The 8,193-nt window shown below is 41.0% G+C and overlaps 1 protein-coding gene and 1 long non-coding RNA gene across 2 annotated transcripts in view; both read left to right on the top strand.

Moving 5' to 3' along the window:
* Positions 1 to 8,193, top strand: part of LOC131783358 (nuclear pore complex protein Nup155) — a 45,634-nt gene that overhangs the window by 30,952 nt on the left and 6,489 nt on the right. The window lies entirely within an intron of this gene.
* On the top strand, positions 5,837 to 8,085 carry LOC136277478 (uncharacterized). The gene is made up of 3 exons (XR_010715899.1): positions 5,837 to 6,301; positions 7,078 to 7,132; positions 7,983 to 8,085. It is a non-coding gene; the product is annotated as an uncharacterized lncRNA (long non-coding RNA).

Genomic DNA, 8,193 nt, shown 5'->3' with positions numbered 1-8,193 from the left:
GTAGGACTAACTTGTCGTAACATCTATCTTCGTTTGGAGTTCGCTAACTTCCGAAAGAAAAACATAAACATAGATGAAATGTGTTCAAATTGAAAAGGAGATTACTATAATAAAATTAAAAAACAAAACAAAACAAAACAAATGGAAATTAGTGCAAGACTAAAAGTTGAAAGTCCTTATACAAGTTACTGTCCGATAGTCAGTTTTTTTTAACAAGAACACTTCAAGTTCTCTTGAGCTGAAGTCAATCTTCATACGATCAATTACACAACAAAGTCAATGAACCTCGAGGGTGGCTTTACAACTCTGGTACGAGTTTTCTATACTGGAACAGTTTGTGGTGTCAATATTGGCTTCAATTCATGATTAGCTGAATTAACATCTTGCTTTGAAGGGTGGTTTACACTCTTTGAGAGCTGGCTGCCACTGCTTTCAACTGGTTTGGGTTGTTCAGTTGGCTTCAGAAATTCTCGATTTCAACGGAATAGATGATTGTCTGGACTGGTTTTTACTACATAGGGCCTGTCTGATAGCTTCTTAATACAGGTACCCGTTTTCCAGTTTTGATTCCTCTGTAGAGGTGCCTCTCTTACCTCTTGCCCAACTTGTAATTCTGGTAGGGTGCGCGATGTGCGATGTGCGATCATGGTACCACTTGGCCTTTTACCTTTTCAATGTCAGCTTTGCATTCACATTTTCTGGGATCTTGGTTTACAGAAGGCTAGAAGTTGTAGGTAGTAAGGTTCTAGTGCGTCTAGACATCAATCTCTGTGCAGGGCTACTTTCCAGGAACTCTGTTGGTGTGTTGCATTGGTCCAATAGGGCTAACCACGGGTCTTTGTTGTCTTTGAGAGCTTTTCTGAACAAAGACTTGACAATTTTCACAGCAGACTCTGCCTTTTCGTTGGATCTGTGATGATCCAGGGAAGAAGATATGTGAGTGAACCCCCAATCGACTGAAAACTGATGGAACTCATGGCTTGTAAACTGAGGAGCGTTGTCTGTAGTTAGTATATCTGGAATGCCTTGTCGGCTGAATTGTTCCTTAAAAAATTCAATCACGGAACTGGAAGTGTTTTCCTCCAATTTTTGTACTTCCATGAAATCCGAGTAGAAGTCAACAAGCACCATGTATTCTTTGCCATGAAGTCTGATCTGGTCAGCAGCGACTCGACTCCACGGATGGTCAGGAAGTTCATGGCTTTGCATTGGGAACTTCTGATTCTTAGCTTGAAATTCGTTGCAAATTGAACATTGTTTACATACCAGGCCAGAATACAGTGTCTCTAGCTTTACGTAGGCATGGCTCTACTGCTAAATGAATGAATTCTGGCTTTCACTTCAGGTCTCAGTAACTAAGGGATGACTACTCTCGAGCCTTCGAAAAGAACACCATTGTGTACTGATAGCTCGTCGCGGTAAGACCAATACTCCCGGATCTTGATTGGTACTTGATCTTTCTGTATTGGCCATCCGGTCGGAATAGTGGTTTTTAGTACCTGTGAAGTGTCATCGTGACTTGTGCTACGCTGCAATTGATCCACTCTTTCTGGCATGACCTTCAGGGCTTGCGTAGGGTCTAGGCTCTCCAGCTCTAAGGAAAATACCTCAAAAGATTCTTCTGGCCCAGAGGTTTCATGCTGTGCGGCTCCGGACAAATGGTCGGCTAAGAGCATTTGGGAACCAGGTTTGTACTTAACTGTCAGGTTGAATCGTTGCAGTCTGAGAAGCATTCTTTGGAGACGGCATGGAGCTGATAGTAGAGACTTCTTAAATATTGACTTAAGAGGCTTGTGGTCAGTCTCGACTGAAATCTTCTCTCTGGGTGCTAGATACTGATTGAATCTTTCACAAGCGAAGACTGTTCCCAGATATTCTTTCTCTATGATTGCATATCTTTGTTCTGTTGGTGAGAGAGTTCTGGACGCGAAGGCGACTGGCTGTCCATTTTGAAGAAGGACTGCACCAAGGCCTTTATTACTGGCATCTGTCTGAATAGTTATTTCTTCTTCTGTGCCGTAGAATTTAAGGACTGGGTGTTGAATAACCAAGTGTTGAATAGTGGCAAAAGCTTCATCATGCTGTTTGGCCCAGGTGAACTTGGACTGGTCAGTTGTAAGCTCTCTTAAAGGTGCTGACACATCTGAAAGCTTTGTTAGAAAGTTAGATCGATAGTTGACAACATCAAGCAAGGTTAGAACTTCAGGCTTGTTGGCTTCAGCATGTTCTTGATGGCAGTAACTTTATCGGGATCCGGTTTCAGTCCATCCCTTGAAATCATTTTGCCGTTACTCAGATTCCCTGCTGCTGTACTCTGTAAACTCTGTTGCTACGAACTGTGGTCCATTGTCAGATGTCAGGCTCGCAGGTAGACAATGTCTTGCAAATATCTTTCTAGACTCGAGATGACTTTAAAGGCAATTGTGGATGTCATGATGTCTATCTCGTAGTGGCGACTATGGTAGTCCACGACGACCAGAATGGACTCACCAGTGGGGAGTGGTCCGAGCAAATCAATTGCCAAATCTCTCCATGATCCAATGCAATGCTGTGCTCCTGATAAGCTCTGGTGGGCTGGGACGGCTGACTAACTGACATCCTTAGCAGGGTTTGCAGTGTTTTTCAGCATCCTTTTCCATCCCGGGCCACCACACTTTACTGCACAACTTCTGTTTGGTTCCAACGATGACCAGATGACCTTCGTGAGCGAGGGACAACACCCTGGGTCTGAGTTTCTTCGGGATAACGATTCCTGTCCCTCTTAGTATTAGCTGCCCAATGTTGCACAGTTCACTACTACATGGGAGGTATCTCTTGTAAGCTAGCTGATCCCACGGTTTTCCATTTAAGCATTCCTTGACTGCACAGAGTTCTTCATCGATTGCTGAGGCCTCTTCCACCTCTCAGAGGGTCGCATTTATGGCTAAAAATCTGACATATTCTTCGGCTTCAGCTGAGTGACTGCTGCTGGTTTTGAGATTTCCCACAAGTCTTGAGAGGGGGTCAGCAATGTTACTCGGCCCAGACTTATACTTGACCTTGAATTTGTACGGCTGCATTCGTAGCAACCATCTTTCAATGCGTGCGCAGGGTTTTGACCTTGGGCCGTAAATAACTTCTAGCGGCTTATGATCTGTAACAAGATCAAATGGCACACCATACACGTAGGGATAGAGCTTTTCGCAAGCCCATACGAGCGCCAGCACCTCTTTTTCTGTCTGCGAATATCTTCTCTCGGTGTCTGTCAGACTACGACTTGCATAGTAGATGACTCTTGGTCCATTCTTCTGCTTTTGGGTCAGTACCGCTCCCAGTCCAATTGGGCTGGCATCGGCAGTTACTTGGGTTGGGGCATCTTGTCGAAGTATCCCAAAGTCTCAACACAAGCCAATCGCTCTTTTAGCCCCTGAAAGGCCTTCTTCTGTTCACCTCCAAACACGAAGGGAGTTCCTGACTTTGTCAGGCGACGTAAAGGCTCAAAGACCGTTGCCAGATCGGGTATCAAGCGGCCACAGCAGTTTACAAGCCCAAGAAAACTTCGGGTTTCTGATACCGTCCGAGGTTCTCGCGCCTCTTCCACGGCCTTAACCTTTTCTTCTGTGCAGCTGATCCCGTTCCCGGACAATACCATGATAAAGAATGTGAGCTTATCCATGCTAAACTGGCACTTTTCTTCATCTTCATGGGTCCATCCACGTTCCTTTAATCTCACAATGACTTTCTCCAACCGCAAATCATGCTCTTTCTGGTCTTTACCATGTACGATGATGTCATCTGAAATGTTCTCTTGCCCCGCTATACCCCTAAGTGCCGTCTGGATCTCGTACTGATACTGCTTCGAAGCAGAGTTAACACCAAACAATAGTCTCTTGTATCTGAACAGATCGTAGTGGGTAGCAAACGTAGTAATCTCTCGGGATTCTGGGGAAAGTTCAAGCTGGTGGTATCCCCACTTAAGGTCAAGTTTGGGGAATACCTTGCTGTTATGCTCTGAGTAATCTCATCAACAGTAGGGGTCGGGTGTCTAGCTCTCCGTATTGCCTCATTAGTCCTTCGCATGTCAATGCAAAGACGGATGTCGCACCCTGACTTTGGGACGACAACAATTGGATTAACCCATGGTGTGGGCCCTTGTGCAGGTTCAATAATGTCTAGTTCGATGAGTTCTTTAATTTTTTCTTCCAACGTTGATCTCATGCTGAATGGAGTCCTCCGCATCGGCTGTGCTACTGGCTTCACATTGGGGTCGATGTGGAGTTGTACTGCTCTGTCTCTCTGTCTCTTTCAACTTTCCAACGCCCCTGAAAACATTTGGGTAATTCTGTTCCAGGACCCCACCGATGGTCTTTGGGTCTGCACTTAATGTGGCGCACTTAAGTACTTTGACTTTAATATTTTCTGTGTTGAAAACAAAATGGAAAATTTCCCAGAAATGCCGACATTTCGTGATGATTGAATCAAGCGTTAAAGTTTTGGTCCATCTCTCTGAATTCTAGTCGACCCACACTGTGGCTATGATGGCCATAAAGTGAAGTTGTCAAGGGGTCTGACATCCAGGATTCTAAACATTTTCGTACGGTTTCACCCGAAGTAAACTCATTTACGCATGGAAATGTCAGCAAAACATCCAAGTTACCACAAGCTACGACTGCATTTAGAACAGCTAGATGTTCCTAAACTTCAGCTTTCATTTTCGAGAGAAAACTTCATAACATCTAGAATGTGTCGATATTGAACAGTTAAACACAACAAGTATATGATGTGACTTTTTCAAAACACTGATTGAGAAAGTCGACAGATAATTTTAAAATGGCTATTGTAGGACCAGAAGATGAAAAGTAGAGATTCACTAGCCTCCTTGTTCACCGGCCACAGTTCCAAAATACTTTCTGGTGAAGATCAAGAGCTTCTGTCTGATGGCGAAGATGTTGAAGAAAGACTCTCACCATCTGAAGAGTCAAACCGAACTTCACTCGTTGACGATCCTTCAAAGATCTGCAGCATTGTTGTGTCTCATGAAAACTCAGGAAATGAGGTAAAATTATGAATTTAACCAAGAAAATCAACAGAAAAAAAGGAAGCCCAGAAATAAATAATTCATCAACATCTTCGAGCAATCTTTTTGCCCGGGTTGCGAGGCCGCCAAAGAGTCCGACAACAGAAACTGAATGTGCTATCAAACAACGGAGAAAACTCTCTTCTAATGCAGACCAGGTAAGAGAAAGACCTCTTATCTTAAGTCTCTCTCAGCAAAACTTTGACTCATTTTTTAATTGTAGTTTTTGTTGTCACTATCGCTATCGTTGTTGTTTTGGCGCAGTCAGGAGGGAACCAGGCTATGTAGTTTGTTTGTTTGTTTGTTTGTTTTGAATGGTCTGTTATATAATAGCCAGGAGGTTTTCAGAGGTGATATCACAAGTTTACTGATCTTACAAATAACCAATTTTAGAACCAAGAACCATCAATCTACCTTTCACAATTTCTTTACCTAATTCAATGGCATAAAATTTATAATTACTCAGACCAGTTCATTACAGTTTAAATTCCTTGAAACAGGAGGAAACATAACGCTAACCATTTTATTTTAGCTTAATGATGTATACTGCCACTTTGGGGTTGAATGGTCTCTTTCAGTTGAAAATGTTAGGGAATTAAAGTTAAAGAGCTCTATTGATACTTTGGAGAAAGAAGAGGTGGAATAAAATTTGATAATTTTCAACAACTCTTCCACTGTAAGAGACGATCAGAGACAAATCTCCCACAGATCGTCCCAGGTCATCGCGTCCATGATAACTGCAAAAAAACTGGAGATACTTATTGACGGCTTCTTCCGCTCGCTAAGCTGCCATGATCTTGGTGGATACTTTCTCGTAACTTAAATGATATATCTAAGGATTGACAACCAGATTCTAGACTTGAGATAGAAAAAGTGCTATTTGAGTACCATTTCTGGGTGTCTGTCGGTGTAGCTGCTTGACATCCAGAGCGTGATGCTACAGTAATTTCTTTCTTTATTTTTACGGCTTGCATGGGGAAAAAAATTCTGGATTCGACGTGCTCTATCTTAACATGAAATATGGAAACAATGCAAGCTGTAAGCTTGTTGAATTTTTACGCGAAAGTTGGGCACAATGTTTGGCTAAAATTTTGTTCGTGAGAACTTTGTGGTCGAGATGTGTTTAATGTATGATTATGAGCAATTTCAAATTCTACCTTCGACTTTCAGATCTGCTGTAGAGGAAGTCTATGCTAAATCACTCCTGAAATTAGCGAAATCTGCAACTCAAGTGACACAGCTAGGGTAAGCCAGAGGAAGCTGTCCATGTTAATGTTGTTCGTAATGGATTAAAATATTTTGTGGTTTGAAATCGTTGTGCTTTCGGAGGACGGAAGCTTGAAATTTTTTGCCGATATAAGCTCTTGCTTGTCCATGAGTGCGTAATGTTATCCTACAGGGTTAGCAAAGTTTAGGCGGGGAAAAGTGGCTGTTTCTCCCCTTACTGTAGAAATTGTATCATAATAGAAACCAAAAATTATAAATTAAATTTGGATGTGTTTCAAAATAACCACAATGGGCTGTCATACTCCGTGCGAATTTATTCTGTTTATATCAACAACTTTGAGCAAGATACTGTATTTGGAAACCGTAGTTGACCAGTTTAGCTGAGAATTTCACCCTTTACACCAAATCCACTAGCTTTTTTTATTTTCTGAATGTTGTTTATTTCTTTGTGGTATGCTCGCACATAAACTTTGGTAGAAACGGGCCAATTTCAAAACCTCGGTTGCAGTAATCCAGGTGAATTCTCAGATTCTTACAGGGTGAACTAATGATGATTGAAATAAAATATATTTTTTACCACTTTATCTACATCTAGTTGAAAAAAAAACCTTTTAAGAAGATCTCTCAGTACTGTTTTCCCTTGTCTGTGTTTGAGAACACACAATGAGGACATAAGTACACATATTGTTAATTTTTTGTTGTGGACATTCAATCATAGGGAAAAGATTTCTTTCCTTTTAGCTCTTTAGAAATATTTAAATGTGGGTAATAACTTTTATTTTGATTAATTTAAGTTGTGATGTCAATTGTTGAAGCATGTATGGCACAAAGAAAATATTCTGCCAAACAGTGAGTGAGATAAGAAACACTTACAATTGTAGATTTTTGAAATAAGACAGATTGAAATGTAGGCTGTAATCAGCATTGTGTTGGTTGAAACCTATCCTAAAATATGATTTGTGTAACAGTACTTAAAAACATCTTCACATGGTAGTTCTATGGTAGGGATTATAGTAACTCAGCAAGAAACTGTATGGTAAATATATAACCCAGAAAGTCCCAACTAATGCTATCAGAGAGGCTTTCATATCATAATAACTTCACAAGTGTCAGAGGAGGTGGCCTTTCACAGCAAGATTGGAATCTGTGGCCCAATTTCTACTATTTCTCCAGTTGAGAAAGTTTAAAAGGTTTTTCTCCAAGAAGGGGAAATTGAAGCTACAACAATCTATATGCGCAATGATGTAGGATTTGAACCTACATGTAGGTTTGCCTGATTTTGCAGAAGAGTTTGAAATACCGTTATCACCAGTTAAGCTTAGAATATTCATGCAAAAAAGCATAAGTTTCCAATCATCATGTATATGTATGTGTGAAAATGTTCCAAATTGAAATGAAAAGTCAGGGTAATGTTTTTTCATTCAATAGCAGACCACATTTTTAAAAAATACATTTTAAGGAATTTACGTAATTGTTTTAGAGTAACAATGAGAGTAACAAGAGTAACAATGAGTGGTATGCAGCCATTTCTCCAACAAACCCACCAGGGTTAGTAGTTAGAAACTCAGCTTTGTTTTGTACTCTTTGCCACAAATAGTCAAACCATAAACAAATGAAAATGGGATGTATGTTCAGGATGAAGCTAATACCCCATTCACACCAAAGCTTAAACATGTTTAAAATTTGTTTTGATAAACAGATTTAAGAAGACTGGCTGTTCACACTGCTGGCCTGTTTGACCAAACATGTCTAAAACCGTGTTTAACAAAACTACCTCGCAAGGTAGGTTAACAATCGTGTGTAATAAAACACATTCAAAATGGCGACAGAAACCACAACACCTGGAAGGGTTTGGGAGCACAAAGAAACCATCCTGTTACTTGAAAAGTGGGGAGATGAGAATATCCAGC

Source organism: Pocillopora verrucosa, chromosome 12, assembly GCF_036669915.1.
Source record: "Pocillopora verrucosa isolate sample1 chromosome 12, ASM3666991v2, whole genome shotgun sequence".
Lineage (NCBI taxonomy): Eukaryota > Metazoa > Cnidaria > Anthozoa > Scleractinia > Pocilloporidae > Pocillopora > Pocillopora verrucosa.
This window is presented reverse-complemented; position numbering and strand designations above follow the sequence as displayed.